At 43.8% G+C, this 24,823-nt stretch overlaps 1 long non-coding RNA gene across 1 annotated transcript in view; it reads left to right on the top strand.

Moving 5' to 3' along the window:
* The window catches only part of LOC310902613, a 45,350-nt gene extending 24,276 nt beyond the window's left edge, over positions 1-21,074 (top strand). Inside the window, exons 6-10 of the long non-coding RNA XR_014586816.1 lie at positions 647-1,758; positions 2,002-2,154; positions 3,179-3,284; positions 14,165-17,523; positions 18,199-21,074. This is a non-coding gene — a long non-coding RNA (uncharacterized lncRNA). The remainder of the gene's footprint in view (positions 1-646; positions 1,759-2,001; positions 2,155-3,178; positions 3,285-14,164; positions 17,524-18,198) is intronic.
* Positions 21,075-24,823: the final 3,749 nt, after the last annotated feature.

Genomic DNA, 24,823 nt, shown 5'->3' on the forward strand with positions numbered 1-24,823 from the left:
ATTTATTCTGCAACTGTTTTCCAAGCCCAAACAGCAGCCTGCCAGGGAAGGTGTCTCTGCTTGGGATTCATTATAGCCGTTATCAGCAGCAACATGCTCCTGGCTAATTGCACCGGGTCTGTGAGTGACAGCCTTTGATTGGGCAGCACTGCATCTCCCCCCGGGGAAGGGAATGCTTTCCAGGTCACAAAATTAAGTCATTGCTAGATAATAATTTCATGGTGTATTACGGCAGCACATGCTTGAACTAAAGGCTGCCACTGGTTAACTCTTTCAAGCTTTTTCACACATCTGCTGGAAATATGAGACAGGGCTCAGGTCTTGCCTCTGAGGATCTGCCAGTTCAGAGCAGCGTGAGGGTCTGTGGTTGTGACTCCAAGCCCTCCTCTAACAAGAGCTGGTGTAGAGTCCAGTGACTCGAGGCAATGATGTCCAAGCTGTCATTACCGGGAGACCTTCACTCCACCTGATGCAGGGGCAGTCGAGGCAGATTTATGGGTGGGAGCTTCATGACGAGGCGTTTCAAAGAGCGCCTCTAGACAGCCTACAGGCTTTGGGTACAGTATCAAGAAACTCAGGAGCAATTACGAAAAGTGGCTGCTGTCAGTAATAATTAGAACTTCTCCGTTTGTCATTTACCCTGCAGGATGACGTTTCTCACAAGTATTGCTGCTATACCACCTTTGACACTGAGCATCGAAGACCCCCACGCTCATTTGTTACCAGCTTTTGGTCTGCTGGTCTCAGCTGAGGCCAGAGCTTTGGAAACGGCTTGAGGGTTGTGCCATCCCTGTGGTGTTCTGTGGCTGCTATTCCAGTTGCTTAAGGAATGTGCTCAGCGTTTTGCTGTCGGATGGGTTTTAGCTACCATCTGCATCTCTCAGTGAGCACGGCGTCCCTCTGCTCGCCCTGGCATTTTCCATAGGTCTCATTTTGCACTTCCACTAACGTGGAGCAATGCCGCAGATAGGCTGCCATCGCTATTAGCCCGTGCTCGCTCTGGAGGTCTGTCTTGGCTCTGCAGAACGCCTGGGCTGCGCACAACATTTAACATGAGAGCATTTTGTATGAGCCTGGGTTGAAATGCACCAGCTCTTGTGCTGATCTGAAATTCTTACTTCCATTTGCCTAAAGGAAGGAAAGTTAAGGCTGCTTAAATAACCGCATGTGATATGTTTTTAAAGAAATTAGAAAATACGGTTTTTAGAGACAACAACTTTAAAATTGCTGCCTAAAATCAGTCTCTTCTGTGTAAGACTCTCAGCAGTTGTCCGTGGTGTAATGGCCAGAGCAGCAGTGATAGGATTGTTGCTGGATCCCTCAAACGAAAGCGAGAGCAGGATTGGAGCAATGATGAGCAGCATCAGCAATCCCCTGTGAAACAGATTTCCCTGAACTGCTGTGGGGAAATGCCTCCACATTGTTTCTTAGGAACTGGTGGGTCTCTCCAATAGAGGGGAGGCCTCAGGACACCCTGAGGTCAGCTGGGTCTCTTTAGCAGCTCAATCACTCCTAAACTTCCCTTTCTGCATATCTCATTTGTCAGAGGCAGGCCAGCTGTTCTGAGAGTCAAAGCTTTCTTCCTGGAGGGTATATGAGCTAGGAGGTGTGAGAGGAAGGAAGGCAGGGGAAACAACTGGCCTCTTCATTGCCTTTCTTTATTTCTGCTTTCAATGGAGCTATAAATGTCATTTCCCTCCTAACGTATCTGGAGATGGAGGCACTCCTGCTACTGAAAAGGTTCATGTGGCTCTCGCAGTAAGTCTTTTTTGTGCTGTACTCCACCTCTTTCCTTAAAGAAAGCCTCTAAGGGCAGAATAGGTAGGAGGGCACATCCTTTCCCTACCACGAAGCCTGGTGTGAAGGCCTCCTTTTTTTCTGTTGTTGTTTATTTTGGTTTAAAGATCATCTAAAATCTCTCAGTGGCCTTTATTGAGCCTGTAATAGGCGGGGGTCTGCCTGGTGCAAAACTTGTACATTCTTTCCTTCTCCCTTCCCCAGCTACGTCTCCTTAGCTGGCTGCTCTAGGATGGAAAATGAACGAATTAATGAATGAACGGATGCATTCTTCCTTGACTTCCCTGGAAGGTTCCTCACGTTGACATACTTTGTGTAGGAGGAAAAATGGCTTTGTGTTTGCCCTTGGACTGCTTTGTAAGTAAACCAGGGAACTCAGCTCATGGAGACGTCAGTTGATTTTGGTTCTTTTCACTTCCACAGAATTCACTTAGCTTTCTTAGCAGAAGTATTTATTATGCTGTAATTAGATCTTTCTTGTGGCTTGAAATGCTCTCTTGAGCAGAGCTCTGAATACACGGCTTTGAGCAGGCTCTGAGGCAAATAGTGCTACATGTGCTTAGAAAAGCATTTTCAAAATCTACAAAACACTTTGTGAAACTCTGACTTTGCTTCCCATGCACACCTACCTCTGATGCGTGATGTAGCCTCTTGCTAACGAGCTGCGAGGTGGACTGGAGCAGAGCTGTCTCTTTAAAGGTGTGCTTCAGAAATAGAGTAATTTTCTGGTTCTGTCTGCCAGGTGCTGGCTCATCTTAAGGACTTATCCACCTCGGTTTATTAGTTGTAGGGGAGCCTATAATTTCTTTTTGACTCCAGTGTGACAGGTAGCAGGGCTTACCACCAGTTCGCATACTTTTGTAGACACAGCGTTAAGTAGGCATGAGATAGGGAACTGAAATGCTTGTAGGCATTGCTGGTAAAAATACAGCTGAGCAACGCGTGCTTCACAGCTTCTTGCTTCCCATGGCTGTAATGGGCACTGTTGTCTGGAGACAGCAATGCCCTGGCTGCCAGGCTGATGCCTCTACTTGATGCTCTCTTCCTTCCTGAGTAACTTTTAAAGTCGAGTCCTACATGAGGACCAAATAGGAGCTCTGGGACCAATTGTGCAAAACAATGCAATCCACGCTGTATCCCACAGTGCAGATTGACCCTGTCTTTGCAACATCATATCTGACTACAAGGAGGTTTTGAGATTTGGTGTAAACTGTATGTCTTAAACTCAAACACAGTGGTGGTTGTACCTCCAAAACACACAGATGCTTTGCAGAGAGAGACTTTGTCATAAGCTAAAGCTGAGGTATCCAAGCATGCTCACACACTGAGGCATGAAATTCCTCTATGGTCTCCCTTTATCAGAGGAATGATCAATTTTTAGGTACCCACAGTCACAGAGGAGGCTGGGAACAGAATCCATCTCTCAGTCAACTCAACCACAGACGCATCCTTCCTCTCACGTGCTGAAGGGCTTTGGATAAGCTCAGGTGGGTTGACCCTGCTGTTTCTCCTGATAATTGGCATTTGTTCCTGGCCAGAAGGTTAGAGATGGGGGGAAAAGTAGCTCAGAAATAAAACTGAAATCTCTCAAGCTGAAAAGGTAAAGTCGGTTTTGAGAGACTGCTTTACTCTTTCTGCTGACCTGAACTTCCCCTGGGTCAATTCGTCTGCCTTTTAGATGGGATGACTGCAGGCTTTTGGTAGCAGTTTTGTGTTTACATCACATCTCCATATAACCTGTTGTTCCTCAGAGAATAAAAGATGTGAAACCGTATCTCCGAAACTGTCTTCTACACTTAAAATGCTGCTTTTATGGGTCAGGTTATTGCTTCTTTTATACAGAAGCTTTTTCCAGTTCATTACAACTGCACCCAGGCAAGAACACTAATTTGTAAGTACATTTCACATCTTAAGGTAATCAGTTGTTCTGCACACGGGAGACACTTGTGTTCAGTGTCAGCTGTGTATTCTAGCTGTCACACCTCGATCAACAGCTTTGTAAAAATAACTGGACTTTTTTGATCAAAGTGATTGAGTAATACTTGCTATATCTTATTAATCTACATGCTTTCATCAGTGCCTTATATTCTTCCTCGTGATGAAGAGAGAGAATTTTGCTAATAACAGTAATCTGTTAACAGGACTTGGACTAAAGCCCATTTTTAAGAACTTCAAGCTGTTTTAGCCGGCTTCTTCCCTTTCATAGTTGCCTACTGAAGACAGCAGAGATGGTCTCCCATTGTTATCCTCACACAGAGAGGAAGATGCCGTCTAAGTGAATGTGACATTCTTCATTAATGAAGACAGGAAATTGTCTTGGCCCCTTTGAAATAGATTTTTTTTTTTTTTTTTTTTTACTTCATCAGGTCAGGGTTTTGCAGAGAGCTGGGTTTTGGAGAGGATAACCATATCAACTGAATAAAGCTAGCATTTCCAGTGTTCCTCCAAACATGAGGTTGCCATTGCAGCCAACGATTACCTAGTAGAGCTGAACACAAAATTGAAAAATTGGTGAATTTAATTTGTGTGTTTAAAAAAAAATAATCATTTTTCATCTGGTACTCAAGTTGTCTCAGGCCAGAAAATCAGATATTTTACAGGAGAACTGAATAAAGAGATGCAACCAGGCATTTAGTGAAATTCAAGGAGAATCTGTGTTCCAGAATGATTTTAATATTTTTGAGATTTAATGTGTGCACCTGTGATTTCTGATGGAAAAAATGTTCTGTGTGCTGATAATGTTTGGTTTAGTTCCTTTTAAAATTGAAAATAAAACAGCAGATATGCTGAGAACGTGGAAGAAAATAGAGGAGCAGAGCTCAGCTTACTTAACCAGTGTAAAGCTGGCAGGGCACCACCCTGCACCGCCACTTCAGGTGTCACTGGGGAAATTAGCTGGTCACTCAGCAGTTCAGTCTGCTCTGGGGGTGATAGGAATGCTTCCTACCTCAGCAGTGCTTGTGACAATAATTAAAGTTTACGAGATGACAGAATTGGGTTAGTGTTGCACAAATGCTCTGACAAATAGAAATAGCTGCACAGGGATGGTGTAGAGTTTTCGGCAGCAGTTCTTGTCTCTTTCCCATTACTCTAACTCCAGCGCAAGCAGAGGTAGAAATTTTTAACCAGCAGAGAGCTGGAACTGAGAAGCAACTAGGCAGGGTAGTGGGATATCAACCACGTCAACTACAGTGGCATCATCAAGGTCAGTAGTTTTTTGTTTGTTTGCTTTTAGAAGTTACGGTTTCAGGTTTTTAGTTGTGACCTTCAGTGCAATTTAAATATAAGTCTATGCTTCTTGTCTTCCCTTCTTCCCCATTTGTACAAGAAAAGCCTGAAAACATTAAATCCAATGGAGCTTTTCCCTTCAGTGAATATCTACTGCAGAGATCTGCTTCTGTGTTGGCCACTAGTCTCTAAGCTTCCCTGCCAGTGCCCCCTGTAATCAATAAGATGTTGCTCCAGGGAGCCTTTGCTTCTACTTATAGTGGAATAATTACCTTTGTATCCACACTTATTTCTAAATCTTCACCAACACTATGTTTTCTGCAAATCAGCATGGCCAGAGACCAGTGCCAAAGGTTCCCATGTCACTGACTCTGCAGCAGAAGGCTGGGCAGCCCGTGTCACCAAACTCTAATAAATGAAATGCAGGCCAAAGGCTGGAACCAGTAGTAGAAAATCGCATGGGATGGATCGGTGAAATTTGAACTTGTTGTGTGGCTCCTGATACTACCTAGAAGATAGACTTACTCTGTTGCCTGTGGAATGGGTGAAGAATGGATGGAAATGCCAAGGGAAGGGAATTATGGAGTCACTGCTAGAGGGATGCTCAAGGCAGGTTTTAGAGCAAGATCAAGGCTAGCAGGCTCCCATGACCTATACCAGCAAGAGATGTGTATCACTCAGCATAGCTTTTTTTTTTTTATATCTATAACAAAGATTCCTACAGTATTCCTTCTTTGTTTAACATCTTTGCAGGGTTTCTGATCCTCTCGCTGTCATCTTTCTTGTGTTTTAACTGCAGATCAAAAATAGCCATGTTAGGAGTAAAATTGTCACGAAAGCCTCACTGAAATTACTGTAATTTGTTACTGTAAACAGATGATCTGTGTGTCTTCAATTACATTTCAGGCAAGCAGCCTCTGAAAATGCAAATATGCAGTTTGGTGCGGCATGGGCTGCAAGGAGGGGGAAGAGATGCGTAGGAGGGCCTCTTACTACTGCCTGATTTCATGCTGCTGACGGTAATTAGCAGAGGAAAGTACAGTTTATTAAAATGCAGGTTGTAGCAAAAAGCATCAGCTAGGGACAGTGGCTGGCTGAAGAAAGTTTTACAAAAGGCAGTACCTATCACTGCCCAGCGTGCAGGTTCAAATGTAGCACAGGGGTTTGCTGGATGCTGTTGGGTGTTGGTTTTCATATTACAATAGCAATGAGAGACCCTATCCAGGATGAGGACTGAAGGTGTTGAGCACAACAAGAGCATACCTAACAGTGTTCATGTTCTAAAAAGCTTGCAGTCTTAATACAGTCTTAAAAATATGGTTCATGGACCCAGATGCCAGTTTGGGCCTGATGAAGCTGGTCTTCGTAGGTTTTTCTTCAGAGCAGCTCAGGGGATGCTTCTTGGGCAGCAGTCTGTGTAATTAATGGACATCCTTACTGCATGCTGGCTCTGAGTAGTAAGCTGCCCTTTTCTCTTGACAGTGCATCCCATGGCTGGAGACTTGTGCCCCCGTCCTGACTTTGGCTTTTACTCAGCAGCTCCATTCTGGCATCAGTGGGGCTGACCTGAAAGGCCATGGTGGTTCTCCTCGCCTTAGATCAGGTCTTCAGGCTCTGACACCAAGCATTCTGCTCAGCTCAGCAGGGTAGCCACGTGCACATGTGGTCATTGGAGTGAGAGAAGCCCTAAACTTTTCAAAGTAAATTTGTCACAATTTCAGCAGAAGAATAAAACATTACAAGAGAAAAGCTTTACAAATAGAGATTTCTAAAGCTAAGCGTACAAAACCAGAAATTCATTTTGACTCCTGCGTTTCTGACACTTCAGGTTCCTTCTGTTTTCCATATATTTAATTTCTGACAGCCTCTACACTTCCATCCAAGTTTTTGTTCCAGATTATTTTCTGCTAAGGATCTTCTAAGAAGATAGAAGGTGGGAGCTGTTGCCCAGCAGTGCTTACTATATCAGTAGATGTAAGGACTATCTTTAGACCATTCCACCCTTTCCTCCAGTAGTTACTAAATCCCTTAAACAGGGAAGCAGTCCAGTAATAATGGGATGAACAGATGGAGAAACTGTGTCTATAATATCCACAGTAGCATAGTATTTCTTGCCTCTTCCTCTTGTCTGGAATCTACTGTATCTGGTAGATGCTGTTAATGACAGGATGCTAAAGCCAATGAATTTCAGGTTTAATTCAAACTACAGCACTTTCCCTGTGCATTTCTTTTGTTGTTTTTAGGTTTTGGTTCTTTGCTTTGTGGGTTTATTTCATCCATCATACATCAAAAGAAAAGAACATACAATTCCAGGCAGGTTCAGTAATGAAAATACGTCAATATCAAATCCAAACAATATTGTAAAGCTCAAACGGAGGCTTCTCCATATGGTATGTTGATATTGCCAGCCAAAAACACAACATGCAACTTCCAGAGCTGGGTTCGGTGAACTTTAAAATCTGTACAAAAATAACTGGCAACAGCTTTCCTCAACGCAAAATCCTTTCTACTCTCTCCCAGAAAGAGCTGTTCCCCTGCCGTTTTTCAGCACCTCCTCCTCCCCGTCTGCTTGTTCCTTCCTCCCTCTGTTCTGCTTTTTCCCACATTTGTGTGAATATCCTCCATCCTCAGCTCTTCTTCTTCTGACAGAGAGAGGATTCATCAGAGCTGTCTGTCCATCTCGCTTTCCAGAGACGTTACATCACCTGCTGCTGAGCAGAGCTGATTCCCTGCAGTTTTCCCTTTCCCAGTCAAGGTCTGTCTCGGATCCGTCCAGTTGTCTGGGTGTATCAATCAGTATTTCTGACCTGACTCCAAGGGTTGATGGTTCCCTTGCTCTCAGATTCCCAAAACAGCAGGCAGCTCTTCAGACCTGGAGCAGCGTGGAAAGGTGTGGCTGAAACCTTGCTTTAGCTCAAGCTGAGGAGAGAGGGGGCTGCGTGGTGGTGCTGACCAACCGGCCGTGAGCTGTGTGGGACAGGAGGTCAGAAACTCTCCCCATGGCAGACCTGCCCTCATGGGGGGTCTGCAGCCATCACTTGTGGACTGCATGTTGCCAGTTTCCTCTCTGATGTCCCTAGCTCTGCAATGCTCCTACCACTAGCTCACTGGAAGAGCCAGGCGATGTTAGTCCATAATAACTTATCTCCCCGTGGCTGTAGGTCGGTGAGAAGGGGTGATGTCTTAGACTTGATTTGTAGGTCACCAAGACTTTACTTGATTTTTTTTATCATTAATTCCTTCCATTATTATATCCGTGGATGTGATATCCAGCCCTGTGAAAGTGCTCTCTGTCAGAAGGGTTAGTGGGAGCAACGTACCTCCTTACCGAGTTATGATCAGAGCATGAAGAATTCGTTGCAGCGAAGTGGTAAATGGGGAGCAGAGTGCTGAGACAGACACAGTGCTAACAGCTGCACAAGTTGCTACTGATGACAGTGAGATGAGGCCCTAAGGAGACTGCAGGAACAGTAGGTGACAACATAAAACGTGTTTCTATTGTTATTTCCTGGGCCGGATATCTGTCCTTACATTGTTGCTGTTACTGATTTGTGTGTCCATAAATAATGCCTTTTTATCACATCTCTCACTACTTGCTTCAGGTCTATTAAGTACCACCTATTATCCACTCATCTAATGTAAAGGAACACCTTGTTTAGTGCACTGCTGTTCCTTGAGGCAGAACCTTCAGTCTGTTTTCTGGTAACAGCCATACAAACACAGATACTCAACATGATTTCTGCCAAGAAATACGATACTACCAAGGCCAATGGGTAGGTTTTAGTCAACTGTCTCAGTGTAGGTAGCTATTTATTTTGTCCATTACCAAGATCTGTGGCTTCAGAGCCCTCAGGAAGAACTGTGATTGTTGAGGCATGGTGCGAGTAGGAAAGGACTCGCACGCTGTCAGCACATCTGGCAGCTGCTGTTGGGAAGCAGAATGTGCTGATCAGCCCAACAGAGTGGGGTCAGGCACCCCTAACACCTTCAGCTCTGTGAGAGCAGGGGTCAAGGGCCAGAAATGGTGCGGGCCATAAACTTATGCCTGGTCTATGCACGGTGTCTGTGCCAATACAGCTATATCTGTATACATGTGGGCATATTTGCATGGTGTAATCCTTCTGATAGCAAATGCAGTTATATGGGAATAGAGGTCCTCAGATCAATAAAACTTATTTTGGAAATAAAAGCATGTTTTAAAAACGCTTTAATAGCCAAGTTCTTCCCCTTTGATCACTAAGTAAATCCACACAGATACAAAAACATAGAACAGCACTGAGTGGGATTGTAGCAAACTAACAAATGATGATGAAGAAAGTCCAGTTAAAGAAAGGGTGATATTTTGTGGGAACAGAGGTCTCCTCTGGTTTTGGTAGAGGTTCTGATGAAAGATGTGTCATCGTGGAGTTACCCAGTTGCCATGAGATCAGTAGAGTGACCCTTTATTTAATGTCATTTCTCTTTCAAACCATATCTGTCTGTGTGGAAGGGAACACACATCATAATGCCGTAAGGCATGAATTAGAGATGACAGAACAGATAGTAGTGGACGTCACATATGCGAGTCACTGTTGAGGAAATTAATGTTATGAACACCAGCAGATTTTCTGAGCTGCTAATGGCAAAAAAAATATATATATATATATATATATTTATGCTGTGGGAAAAGTCTGAAGTAATGTGTGAGAAAGTAGGTTAGCATGAAACCTCAAAAGGGATGTAAAATCCAGGGTAAATCAGGAAGTTAAGGGTACACGTGGAAACTTCAGGCAAACTAAAATACAAGAAGTAGAAAGATCTTTTAGGTAGGCTTGACTTAGAAAGCAAATCATTTCAAAAAGAGGAAAAATGAGAAGGTATATGTTATTGGTACAGAATGTGATATTTTGTGTCCCCACAGATATTGTAGGCCCCGTTTATGTTAAAGCAAAAAAGTAGCAATTTACACTTGTCAACTATTTCTAATTTTATAGAAATCTCTTAAGAATATATAAGAGAAAACAAAACCTATCACTGATTTAAACTATCATAGATTTTTCTTCATTATTTTCTCTGGAAAAATTAATTATTTCTTAAAAGGTGTGTAAGATTTCTTCGTGAAGATACCAAAGTAGTGGAGCTGCTATCAGTGGAAACTTGATTGTAATTTTATTCCTTATTGTCATTAATCCCATGGAACAGCTTTGGTTTGGATAATCATAGGCAGGTTTCGGTATGAGTTTGTGAACGTTTCTGTAGTTTTGAAGTACATCTTGGTAGTAACGCTCAACGAGTTGTATTCTGATTTCTCTCTTTCCTTCTCTTTATTTTCTCTCTCCTTTTCAAAATTCATGAATGACAATGAGAATGGCAATTTCATTATGACCCTAAGATTAGAGGATTAGCAGTTACTCTGCAAAAGGCCTACTAAGAAAACCAGAGAAATTTAAAAAAATATATCATAGCCAGTGTTCTTTGATCCCATCACAGGGTATGAAGCATCCAAGAAGCCAAGAATGAAATGGAGAGCTATGGCACTAGATAACCTGGGTCAGGGGAAGCAGATGAAAGCTGCGTACAGCAGTATCATTTTCCTTCTGATGCCCCTAAATGCAGATGACTTTGTGCACATGTGAGGAGAATGTTTTAGGCCCTCATACCTTAATAGCTGCATTCAAAATAGGGAATGGGGAGGAAATGAGAGGGAAGGGCCCAACTCTGATTTTGTTCTAGGGAGCAAGCAGTTTCAGGATTAGCACAGAGGGTAGAAAATCAGGATTGTAACTAATACAGGCTAACCCCCATCTGTGGGGATTCTCCACTGAACCGTGGCAGGGCCTACCAGTCAGCGCAGGAAAGGCCGTGGCTAGGCCCAAGGTCCTCCCTTCCTTTCTTTCTCAGTTCTGTGGCCCTTCTGGAAACTTTCTAAAATAAAGCCCAACTTTCAAGTTACTGGACTGTGGGATTCACGTGATTTGCTTTCAAGGCCCTTTCTGGTTTTGAATACCAAGTTTCTCCCCATCCGCCCCCTCTCAGGAAATAAAGGGAGGGAGTGAAAGCAGTTAGTAGTATGACTTCCATCACAATGTATTTGATGAAATATTTCTCAAGCTCTTCAATCATGTTACCCTGCTTCTTGCTTTATTAAACTCTGCCAGGTTAGTCAGCAGTGTGACAAAAAAGAAACTGAAAAGTTATTAAGCAGAGCTGACATGTTAGAAATGTGAATCCATTGTTGCACACCCACTAACGTCATGGCAGACTCAAAATGTCTCTCCTACAGAGCTTTTACATGGCCTTTTCTTAGAGTTCAGCCTCGAGTTATCTCCCTGGGACGTGAGCTGTGCTGGAATAGGTTCAGGGACAGTTGGACTCTGAGACTGGCATCCCAAGGAAGCATGTACAAGCACCCAGCCTCAGCACCATGGAGGCTATTTGTGCCCAGAAAAATTTGGTGGCAGATGTGGGCCAAGGATGGCTAACCAAACATCGCAGGCTGAATTAATTGAATCTACTTGTCACCTTCACCATTTGAAGAAATTCATGTTTTCAAATTTACATCATTATTAAGAATGACTGACTGCTGTCTATCCAGAAAGCCTTAGATATTATCTAGAGTGACTGTGTTACAGCTGCAGAGTTTAAAGCAATCTTGTGTAGATCCATTATTCAGAGAATGGGGTTATCTCTGCAAGCAGACAGGGAAACTTAAAAAAGACAAAGTGCCTAATGAATTTCTCTTCTTGTAGCCTACAGTCTTGTTGCTCCAGGCACAATGAGGTAATTAAAAACAAAACAAACAAACAAACAAAAGAAACAACGATTCTTTATTAATGTATGCTTTTTCATAGGATGCACTGAATCTTGTTCACATGGACATCTAGAGAAAATACCCTTTTTGTTGGCATTTGCTGTGATCCTCTCACTGTGTTGACTCCCTTCTAAAAGAATAAGTGATAAGTCAATGCTGAAACAAGCTATGAAATCTAAAACTCTCCTTTTAATCTCAAAGGAGTGTCTGTAGGTCGGGTTTATAAACACAGCCGCAGCAGAAGCTATCATTTCAACCTTTTTCATGATAAATGCATCTAGGAAGTCTTTCTCAGTAGTGTGGTTTGTTAAGGATGTAGGCATGTAATTATTGTTATGTTGGGTGTCTGTTGTAAATGCAAATCCTCAATGAATCATTAAGAAAACAGTTTGGTCTGTCACATGCAACTTCTACTCTACCACCTAAGAATGTCTATAGGGAATGTATTTCCTGTGCAACACATCTGCCCCAAGCAGTGTGCCGGGCTCTTCTGGTGCCAAGATGGAAATTTAAAATGTTCCTCTTCTGTCCTGAGCAACAATGCATAAAGCTGATCACAGTAAGATAGGAGAGATTTTGTGACAACTAGTGTTGACAAAAGGCAATACAAATACATTTCAGAGGGTGAACAACCTGGGCAGAAAACAACATTCAGGTTTGGCTTAGGCAGGCTTCTAAACCTAGGAAGAAAATAATCCAAAAATCATGCTGTGAAAAAGAAATCTAGCAAATGGTAATTGCTAAAAAGAGGTAAATGGTACTGGGAGATTAAGCTGGCAACAGTGTGCAAAAACGAAGATAATGTCGAACTGGAAAGGGCTTGGAAGAGGAATAGATCTGGGCCTTGACAGGCAGAAACGGTTGAGTTTAGGTCTCGCTATGTCATGGTCACTACCTTCCTTAGCCAGCACCTGAGGCAGTGCAGAGGGTCTCATGTGGGCCAAGGTTAAAGACAGGTCTAAGCACAACATTTCACTGCTTTAATTATCAGCAGTAAACTGAATCTTAGCAGGGTCAACCAGGCTGGGGTGTAGGGAGATTCTCTGTGCCCAAAACCTATTTTATAGGTAGCTCAGGAAAACAAAATAAGCATGAAGAGTTGTTCTTATTCTTTTGAAGAATACTCTTTTTTCTTATTTAAGAAAAGGATAATAGCAACGTATCTTAATGTCATATGTAGCTGTTTGTTTGTTTTTTTTAATAGCCTGGGTAGTCATTTCATTTTTGGTTTTGTCAAAAGCTAGGTAGCTAGTTCTCTTGGCTTTTCTTTGTCTTATGGTGTTTTTATTTTTGTTTTTAAGGTGAGGAATGCAGGTCTTCACATTTCCTTCTCCTTTCAGTGCTTCAGTGACATTACGGGCCTATGTGTGGGAAGCAATTTCCAATTTTGTTCCTGCAGTCAGCTGTGGTTTCAGTGAATGCCCTCTGGAGATCCAGCTACCTGATGCTCTCTGCACATTAGGAAGATAATTAACAATTATCATTTGTGACTTTAGTTGTTTCCATATGCGGAAGAACATAGCTGCAACAACGATCTCTGTGCCCCTTGGAAAAATGAGAATCTAAAACTGTTAGCAGTTATATTTCTTATTTATATAGTGTATTTGAAGTGAATCTGAAGTCAGGAATGAGGATCTAAAATTAGCTCATTGGGCCAATTAAATTTCTTGGTCCTTTGCAGATTGATTAAAATGTACTCTCCAGGAGGAGAGAGGAAATTGCATCTCACTAAGGACCAGAAAGAAGTGGCCCTGAAGTTTTTCTGAGACACGCAATCAAGAACACAGCTTCAGTAAAGGATAATGAATAAAGAGCACTTTGCGCAATTACCACTGCCCCAGCCTCATGCTGGGGACGTTGTGATCACTGCAGTGGTATCCATTTATTCAGAAGAGACTCCTTCCACTGCCGTGCACCACTGCGGTCACCTTCTGATGCCTTGATTTCAGCTGGGTGGATTTCCTGCAGGGCAATGCCCAAGCAGATGTGTAGCATGTGGAGCCATTTAATCCCAAACACAGTGTTTTTTTTTTTAAAAAAAAAAAAAAAAAAAAAGCCTCTTCTTGCATGTGTGTGTGTGTCTCCTTGTTCTCCTGGAAACCTACCTTAACCCAAATCCTATAACAACTTAAACAAAGAACCCTTATGCTCACGTACTTGTAGTGCGTGTTTTTTTGTCCATCTGACAAGGCAGATTATAACCCAGGTTGTCTTTGAAGCTAAGCTCCGACCTGCCCACTTTGCAATAAGGATGTAGCTAAAGTCAGGGGAATGGAGCTTAGCTTTGATAATGTTTCCACATGATCCTAATGGTTAACAAACTTTTTTTTTTTTTTCCTCCCCCCTCAGGCAGTGCTCTTCTTTCTGAGTATTTTATCCAGGAAGATTTTGAGGAGTTCAAATTATTGGGATTTTGGGATATCCCACAGCCCAGCTGGAAATGTGCAGTGGGAGAAAGTCTTAGGCTCTTGGTGAACCATCACTACGGCACAAAATGTGGTATCGCATTTCAGATATAATGTTCTGCAGCGGGCTCGTCCACCTTCTGCTGAAGCGCAGTGTGAGTGGCGGTGTTGCAGAAGGCCCTGGTCAGGATGAGGGTTACCAGGTTCCTGTATGGATGTGCTTCTGAGGGCACAGCCAGCTCCCGAGGTGCTGTCCTCAGCCTGCCTGTCCAGAATGCTCCTCTCCTGCTTCTGCCTCATGCGAGCCACCGTTCACAGCATGTTTGCTAGACCCTGTCCTGAGTGGAAACCTTCCTGTATGTCTGTATGTCAGCACATTTCAGGACACCAGGAGAAGCTTTCAGACCTCACACAACTGATGGCACATCCAGTACTCCCAGTGTGTATCGTCTCTTGCACTGGTGTAAAGCTCCTCAGTCCTCCAAGTATTTTACAATGGCACCATACGCAGTCTCACAGGACAGATGTCCTGGGAACAACTCTAGCAAAAAGGCTGGGAAACAAAGAATGAGATTCCTAGAATCTTCTCCAAGGAACGTGAAGAAAATCTTTATCTTTTAAAAAATCACATTTCTTCCTTTTCCTCATTCTTTCTTTGATAAATTGTTTTCTATTTACAGCCAGCACTTTTTAATGCATTCTCCCTCCCCCAGCCTACTGGGTTCCTATTTTCCCCTTCTGACAATGTTGCCATATGGTTCTATTATTCAGAGATTCCTAAACATGTATTACAACGGTCCTGAAAAATAATTAGGTGCTGCTGTGGTGCAAAAGCACATCTGTGATCAATAGCTCCCACGGGAAATTATAGGATAAAAAGTCCCAAGATACTTTCCTATCTTTCTACTTCCTCCCTGCTCTCCCCCACAGCCTCCCATTTTCTGTCCTTCCCTACACCCAAAAAAAGTAAGCGGTTATAATAAAGGAGAAAAAAAGTCTGTGTGAACGGTTATTTTCGTTTTCTTTCTTAAAAGCAATGCACATTGTGATTTGTGGTTTTTGAGTACAACTAGGGGAAGAGATCTCCAGGGAGAAAAACGTATATATTTAGAGCCTGTGCATTTATAATAGAACTTAATTCTATGTTGATAACCGATGATTTACACCCTTTAATCCAAAAGTCCTCCTGTGCCCTGTGGGGAACGCAACATATGTCCAGCAAATTGGTAACCATATGCTTCAGTGAACGCACAGTCCCTCAGCCCTTCCCCTTCTCTGTTTCCATTAATGGTTCCCTGCTAAAGCAGTCTGGTCTCACGATTTACTCCGCCTTCGTTGAAGGCTTTGTCAAGGGAAGAGTTATTTTCGGATTCCTTTTAATATTGCGCATTCTGTTTTTGAAAGGCTTCAGGCAGTTGTTTTTGCTGGAGAATTTCACAAGTGAATCAATGAGTAAAAGTCTTCCCAGTTCCTGATGGAAGAGGCAAGGACATCTCCCACACAACTTCTTCTCCCAAGTGTGTATTGGGAAAATAAACGAAGACCATGGCTATCAAAAACAACTTTCACAACCATTTTGCTCCCAAACCCTCTGTTTTACCCTATCGTGATACCAACTTGTTCTGCTGTTGAAACTGAACAGATACAGTGCTGGTAATAAAATGAGCCTTCCTTGTCTCCTTGGTGCATCGTGGAATGGAGACTGAAAGGGCCCTGGTACGTATTTTCCCCTCTTTGTGACCGCCTTTATACAGAAATGCTATCATACGTTAGGAGCACAGGCTGGTAGATAAAACTAGTTCATATAAAGAAGGAGCAAGTAAGTTAGCCTGCCGCTGCCCTCCTCTAGGAGGAAAGATTATCCCCGATAAGCAACAGCTGGGTGACGTTCGACAAATTGGCCTGACTGATGAACCCTGAGCCCTTGTCAGTGCTAATGCCTGCTAAGTTAAGCAGGCCCGGGCTTTAGTATGAGGACCTATCCTCTGAGACCAATGCAATGGGGTCTATTTTTTTTTCTTACAGATGTAGTGTAGGAGGGGCTCTGGGTCTTCTCCAGAGATCCCAACAGGTTATTACAGATGTGTGTTTTTTTTTTTCCTGTCCTGAACAAGCCAGCTGGAGGTAAGTGGCTGTGCTGGTGCCGTGGTTTTGGGGAGGGGGCACACATGGTATCCTCTGCTAAGAGCAGTGTGTGAGGGGGCCTTTGTTCTGTGTTTGCACTGTTTGGGAGCACAGGGCAGCTCAGCCCAGGACTGGTTTTTGTAGGGCACTGCTTCAACAGCGGTAATCCAGACAAGCCCAGGATGGTCTGGATTAATCACTTGACAGCACGGTGGCTAACAGTTCACAAGCCTTTTCCAGATTTAGACACTTGTTGCCTCCCACTGCATATCCTCAGCCGCTCCCGGGCTCAGACTTGTAAAACCGGAGTGCTGTCAGTAAAACCAGAGTGCTGTCAGTACCAGGCAGTTCTGTCAAAGCCTTCTTCAGGGGCTCCAGGTTTATCAGCCTGCTCTTCCTCTCAGCAGCCAGGTGCAGCCTGGTCATTGTGTGTAGGTTTTCTCAGAGAAAGGCAAATAAAAATACATCTTTCAGGCACTACTGTGGCAGTGGAGTTGTCTAGCTGCTCCTCGAGGGCCCCGGTACAAAGTAGGACCGTTGCTGGGTTGTGAGAGAAGCACAGAGCCAGGTGCGCTGCGGGGACTGCTTGGCTTCCTGGGTTCGGGAGGTGCAAGCCCTTTCCTGCCCATAGGGCCTTTCTCAGGAAGGCAGCCTCCCTTTTAGCTCCACCTGTGCTGTGAACAGACGTGAAGGGAAGGAGGCACGGGGAGCCAGCTGGGTGCTGCCAGCCAGTGATGATGGGAGAACCTGGAGCGATGGGCACCAGCCGCTGGGGGCTGGGGGCTGGAAGCCCTGAGGGGACGCTGCCAGGCAGCTAACACCTGGAAATGAGCTTTGCTTTCATGCGTTTCCATGTGCTAAAGCATCATTTCCCAGTTAAAATCCTGAGGTGATTAAGGAAGCGAGGTGTGGGAGCAAATCACCCGCTCTTCTGACTTCCCTGCTGGTTTCATCTTTTACCCACTTGCTAGTAGGGATTTCTTTAAGCAGTAGAGAAAACTCTTCCCAAAAAGGAAAAAAACACACCTTAAATATTTGCTGATATGTATTTGAAAACCATCTGGAGTGAATGGAGTAATTGGTGTCAGATGTGAACTCTCCTGGGATGTCAGCGAAGGGGTGGGAAATGCCGGTGCTCTGGTTTTTACGGCCTGACTGTGGGATCCCAGTGCTTCTGAGGTAAAAGAACAAAGATCAGCCTTTTCTTTGAGCTCCAGCATCTGCTGGAAGGGGCCTTAGAGATACAGTTCCCATGAGGAAGAGAATATTTGTCCTGTCACAATGTCAAATTCTCTTCCCCTCCTATTCCCAGTTTGGTGTGGGGTTTGCATGTCTCCATCCCCAGGGTCCTTGCTTGGTTTCAGTTGCCTAAAGGGCAGACTGGCAGACAAGAAATCAAGTGTTTTTTGTTGTTGTTGTTGGTTTATTATTATTATTATTATTATTATTATTATTATTATTATTATTATTATTATTATTATTATTATTTTTATTCTTGCCTCTGCCAGAATATTTTTGTGACCTTGGGCAAACGTTTTTCTTTGCAAGTCTTTTGTACAATGCAGGCACTCATTACCTATTTCAGAGCACTATGGGCACGTTTGTTTTGTTCAGATTTCTAAGTTTCACACCTGAGCTGAATTTGTGTGGACTTGTTAGGGGGATGTGAGGCTGAAACTTCAGCTCGGTTCTGAGATTCTACTGGGGAGCTGTTCAAACTGAACAGTCTTCCCAGCAGATAGGGAAAATGTAAAATATCTGTGTTTATTCTGGAGGAGTAACACCAATTATGTATATATATATTCATCCTCCAGAAATGTGTACACTTCAGTGGAAAAGCTATTTTTGTTACAGAAAAAGATCAAAAAGAAAATATCCCTGGAAAGAGCTGCGCTGTGTTCACTGAATATTGCTGTGTGTCTTTGCTTCTCATCTGCTAGCTGGAAAGGAGCACCAAACAAAAGCCTTTTTGTCATGAAAATCACCCACCAACCTCTGCCAGCTGTCAGTCAGAGAAACAATGAGTTTGAGAGCCAGATGTGCCACCCACCAAAAATGTGCATGTGAGCTTGGGTTAAAGGATGGAGAACGAAATTTGCTCTCATAATAGTCCAGCACAACAGCGCAAAAGCAGCTCTGCCAGCACAGCTCCTCGCTCCCATCAAGAGAGTTGATGGGACCATCTGGCTTTCTCGGGGTTCAAGTTTTCATGGGCACAGTTCCCATCGATACCACAAAACGGAAATCGTTTGTTCCGAGACCTGATTGCAACACAAGTTGTAATTGAGTCCTTGACTGTTACAGTCGAGATTGGGCCATAGGCTAATTTTGGGTGAACCAAGAATATAGATGGGAACGAATCAGAGAAAGGAATGTCATAGGTTGAAACTAAATTCGGCTACAGCTCATAAATGAAAAATTGAAATCGCAAATCCCCAGGCAGGCACAAAGGGGCTTACGAGGCTGTTCTTGTTCGCATGATGCAATCTCAAGGTTCAGTGCCACCAGAAGGAATGGCTTTTCACCACATCCTTTCTCCTTCCTGATGCCAGCTGCTATGTTTGGGGACTGAAGAGTCCCCGATGACACTGCACCCTACGCACATGTCAGCACAGGAGGTGAAATGACGGCAAGCGTGCTGGGCTGTGTCAGAGGCGCAGCTGAACGGACCTGCTCAAGAAAGCAGCTGGTTGCTTAGGGTATATCCTGGAATAATCTAACTTGATACTGATACTGCAGTTATTGGAAACAGATTTCAAGCTATTCAAATCAGTCATCTGCTCAGCAAGCCCAAAATTATACTACCATATGCTTAGTTTGCCTGAATGGGCCGGTGAAGGGAGTAACCACCTTCAGACACAGCGACAGCCAGAGTTATCGCACCAGAACAGGTTTAACAGAGAAGAACAGCAACGGGGCAGCTCAAGTAGGTTTTCTGCATTTACTGGAACAGTGGTAACTTTAAAGTAGGAAAATATTTCACAACAGAAGAACCTCCATTTTCCCTCTAGGTATGCAAGCCATAAATAATACTGCAGGTGTTATGAAATGCTGGGGTATTTTTGTCTCTGGTGGCTGGCATACACTGAGCTCGGGACTCTTGCTATCCAGCAATTTCCAAATACTTTGTTTGGCATGTCGAATCACAGACATCCCCACAAGGTGCTCACCTGGCCACACCTGGCGTATTGTTACAGATGGGGGAAAACCAGAGGTGGGGACATTGTGTAACTACACTGACTAGGAATGCGTGTTTCTTCTGTTTTGTTTTTAACCAGGAGGGCTGTAATATTGTGAAGCCTCCTGCAACTATGCTGCTCCTTTATATTACATGATGCTTATTCCTGTCCAACTCTGCAAACTTTGCCTCTGTGCTGGGTACAGAGGGACTCCCTCGACTGTACAGGGGGCCAGTTAACCCAAAGTATTATCTCCTTGTGTAGAGGCTCACTGGGTACTCTTTAGGATCCTTAGCCATCAAAGCATTCAGTCGTACTTTTACCATACATAGCCAGGGAAGAAGCACTGATAAAATCACGTTCTCAAGGACTGCCTTCAGAAGCCGTGTATGTGGGCTGCAGCTCTAACTGCAACATCTTTGTCTTTCTTTCCACTACTCATAGATATCAGATATATCCAAATATTCTCCTACTTTCCAAAAACATTGACCAAAACAGTTCTGTGAGGCTGAGCTGGCTATTGCCCAAAAATATTATATAAGAGCTGTACAGTTCTGACAAAAACAGCAGAACTTCTCTCTCAAGCCCATAACAAGCTACAGAGCTATACTTCCTCCCTCTCTCCCTCTGCAACTCCTCTCTGTCTCTAAAGAAATTTCTCAATTTTCCCTGATGACAGAGCAATAATATACTACTCTTTACAAAGCCAAAAAACTGCTCGTGTTCGACTATAGCACAAAAAGCTGCAAGCCGGGCTTTCAAAAGATAATAATGCTTTAGTGCAGCTACATAGAAGACAAAAATTGTTTGAGGGAAGCAAGATGCCAGAATTAGAAATTCAATGCCGGAAAACAGCATGCATTTCCTGCCACTGTGATGTTATTATATTGAAAAAGCTGCTGCCAGGCCAACTCTTCTGTATCTTTCTTTGCTAAATAGAGAGAATCTACCCAAATGTCAGCCTTTCTCTGCATCTGTTCACCGATCTTCTTAGTAACTTTCAAATAATTGGCCCTAAAAGAATTGCTCTGGTGTAGCTTACTTGTTTACAAGTGCCCTCCTGGATAAACCTCTACCTGATTCATGGCTCTACCTGATTCATCGTGTGACACCGAATCCCTTGTTAATTTGTCATGTTGCTACCTCAAGTGATGAGCTGGGGGGGCTGGTAGCTAAATGGGTGACCAGGAGAGATTTCCCGTCTCTCTTGGCGTTGCAGACCAGATGGGCTCAAAACTTCACGGCAAAATCAGGGGTCGAGCTCTCCTCCTTCTCCTCCAGTGGCATGGACTTGCACCACTCACAGAAGCAACCCCATTAGCGTCCCTATTATTCCTTTTATCCTTGCTTATAACACAGAGGTGATCTGTGACTGTTCAGAGTGGAAATGTGCTTTTAGGCAGAATTTTGTCTTACTTATCCTTGCACTGAGCTCAATAACTTCTGGCATATATATATATATAAATATATATATATATATCACATTATTCAGAAATACATCCTCAGAAAATCCAGAGCTGCAGAGTCCAGCCCTACCATTTGTTGCTGTGGTTAATGCAGGCACAGGTGATGGAGGGGTTTCACAGGAAGACCTGCAATTCAGCTCCCACCTTGTTTGTGCCAGCTGAAGCAACTGTATCAAGGTCCATATAATGTCTGTGAGGGGGGAGAAGGTTTGTTGACAGTGTTTAGATCTGAAAAACTGGAGGTGCTGGGTCCTGTCAGTAGTTTCCTCACCAGAGACAGGCCTGAACTGAAGCTCTGTGCCTTTTGCTTTCCCAGCATTAGGGAAAGCACAGATTTCAAATTGCACTAAAATAATTTCCAAATAAAAATAATAAAAATCATTCACAAATCAAAAGGCCAAATTCTCAAATGTGCAGTAGGTTATAAGCCAAGTAAGTATTGTCACGCCATTGCAGTCCTAAAACTCTTCCGGACGGGGTGAGCTGGGCGACGGGTAAAAGTTGAGCGGTCACCTTATCTCTCTGGAGGGAGGTCTGGTAAAATCAGTCTCGTCCACATCCCGCAGTTAGGAAACTGTGACCCTAGGGACAAGCAAAGCCGGCCATGTCCAGTCACTCTCCCATGACTTGGCAGTGCCTACCGATGTGTGAAATGAGCAAGCGGCCTCCGCAGAGGTCCTTGGGAGCAGCGTTTCCACACGGCAAGAAACCATCTGTGCCCCTTGTACTGACTGGCATCTGTGCTAGCAGTCTGAAAGGGAATGCCTGAATGGCTCCTGCCTAAGCATGCTCTCTGCTCGGACAGACCACACAGTCAGAGCTGATTTTTTTGCTGAAAGGATGTCTCTCGTTCTGCTGGTGCTACGCTTCTGGAGAGTGAACCCTATAGGTAGAGGGCATCATGCTCAAGGCTCTGAAGTGAGTGCTTGAAGTATTTCTTTAGGGTTTCAAAAGGCAGAAAAAAGTAGCTGTTCTCTTTAACTTACAGCTTTCCCTTCTAACGAGGATGAACTGTTCATTTGGGAAGCAAATGTACGTCTTGGCTGGACATGCAGCTTTAGGATACAATTTTCTGCATTCAGTTTCTGGTGACCAGTGAGGCAAGCTGGAGCATCTTGAGACTGATATTTCTTTTCAGAAGAACAGAACACTCATGAGATAAACTGACGCCACTCAGACGAGTGGAATATGGTACCACTCCCACATTCTCCAAAATGAGGCATTCACAGATTGGAATCTCAGAAACCCGTTTCTGAGATGTTTGATGCTTCACATGAGCTCAGCCTTACAGAACTGCCTACATTGACATCCATTATAGTGTTTGCTGTGAAGGAAAGACCTGACATCACTAAGCTTCTTCCACAAAAATTAGTGGCCTTTACTTAAATATATACTTTACTCACACATGTATAAATAAAATCCCCAGAGTTTTTGTCTCAGTCACTTTTTAAAAAAGTAATCCACTCTATCTTTGATTTATTTTTTTTTATTTGTGTCATGTCAAAGCTGGGGATGCTTAGTACACACAAAGCAGGTTGGTTTGCAAGTGAAATATCTATTTTTTGATGTGACAGATGCAGAGAGAACTTTCAGTAAAAAGGTCAGCATTTAGACCTGTAACTTTACAGCTGGTACTTTATGTTGCTACTACAGTTCAGTTTCTTGTTTCTATGTCATCTTCTAATGTTTCCCATGAAAGTTCACCTGTGAGGCAAGTGTACTCAGCAGGAACACTGAGTATATACTCTAGCCAGCAGTTATGAATTAAATGATTTCTCTGTAGTGCTAGGAGTATGGATTAATACTTTAGATCTGCACTGTTGCCTAAAGAAGCAGTCCTGTCCTCCCCTGAGCATCTGGCCACATCTTCCTGCACTTGGGCTGGAGAGGATTAGCTTGCTGCCACTCTGAATGAAGGCTTTTTATTTTCAGGGTTGGTTTTCAACTGGATCATCAGGCCAGTCTGGCACTGCACCAAACCCTGTGATGAGCAGTACCACACAAGAGAGCTGATGGCAATGTATGGCAGGAAGGAAGCAGACTCAGATTGGTTTAAACTGATCATTAAACCCTTTAATGAAAGCTGCTAGTCTGTGTTAGCACTGATTCGCCTTCCATGCATGTCATAGCCTTCCTATCTTCAAGTGCTGGTTGGGTTTCCTGCTTGGACTTGTTTACGAGGTCTCCTCTCTCACCAAGGTGCAGGTGTGATGCAGCTCAAGTCACGTTATGGAGCTGAATGGAGACTCCAGTTTTCAGCTGAATGGATCTATCTGGGGATTTACACTGCACCCTCACCCTAAGGTTTCACTTCTTGCTTCTGCTTCAGAGGAACTACAAAGCCTGAAACGAAAGTTAGTTGAAACCCTGATAGGTCACTCATTCTTTTTTATTTTGGTAGAAAAGGCATCTGAAAGTCTAGCAGCGGTGAAGTGACCGGCCAGTTTGGTTCAGAAAGCCTTTCACAAACTTACCAAGCCAAGGTACTGTCCTACATCAGGGCAGAGCTGGCAGCATGACCTTAGACATTGGGTTTGGTGGCAAGAGGTTTGTGCACTTTTAGGGACACCTTCTTCCTGCGCTGGATTTCGTGCTCCAGGTGCTGCGGTGAGTTTCTGCGGCAGGTGGCTAGATGGCGCTGGAACATGCTTGTGTCCTCACATGGATGGGACTGGTTTAGGATCAAGTCAGGGGATTGTTTTACGGTGAAATAAGAAAAGAAAAAAAGAAAGGTTGCTTTTCCGTGCAGACATGACTTCACGAGTCTCCCATGCAGAGCTGGAGGGAGGAGGGATCTCTGCCGTTTGCTGCATCCTGCAAACTGCAAGCGAGGCTCCTGTAGGGTTGGTGATAACGGAAAGTTGTCTGTTGAGCTGAAGTAGGGTCTGTAAGCATGACTGTACAGGATGTCCCTTACAGGGTCACCTGGTGGGGAATGGCTCTGCTTCTTGTCTCCTCTGTGCACAGAGTTTCAACAGCAAAGACCCGTATGTCGTCAGTGAGACTGCTGTTTTCTCTGAAGAGCCAGGGGGCATGATAAAGAGGAATTGCTAGATCTACTATGCTCCTGACATCCAGGGTGTCTCATAAGCAAGGTTTGAGTTCTGTGGTGATCATGGCCTGATATCTGTGATGGGAAATTTTTCTCCTTTGTTTGCTTTTGTAAGAGCACTTTAAGCTTTTCTCACCAACTGGAGCTATCCAAAGCTGTAATAACTGCGTATAGAATTCCATCCACCTCTGTTCTGAGGGTGTTAAATGATTATACTAAAATATGTGCATAGTTTTGGTGACCTTTGATTGTCTGATGCAAGTCCCAGTGTCATCTGGCAGTAGAGCATCAGCACAGGTTATACCTACAGTGGTCCCAGCCACTCAGAGAGACCCCGTGTAGTTTGGAGTGCTCCAGCTGCTCTCCTCCATCAGGCAGCATCACTTAGGCAACGTGATGTTATAGAGCCCTGCAAAATGTGAGAGGGCCTCTAAAACTGTGTCGTTGCAAAGCACCTCAGTTTCTTTGCTTGTGCCAGTCATCCATTCTAGAGGCTCTTTCCTGACATAAGGTAGGACCCTGGCTGCAAACATGTTGGATGCATGGCGCTGTAAGACAAAGGGAATTTGTTTCCTCTGTGACAGCTGGCCGATGTCTGTAGCTTGCTGTGTCACCCTCTGGTGACTCGGTTCTCTCCTGAAGGGTTTCCACTGGTAAATTCACAAAACCGTGTTCACAGTGACTATGACCAGACAAAATTTTATTGATTTATGACAAAGTTTTATTTTGTAGGCCTCTCTCACTCGCTGTGTCCTGCCACACTCCTTTTTCCAGCAGCTCTG

The sequence above is a fragment of the Anser anser genome (genome assembly GCF_964211835.1).
Source record: "Anser anser genome assembly, chromosome: 7".
NCBI lineage: Eukaryota > Metazoa > Chordata > Aves > Anseriformes > Anatidae > Anser > Anser anser.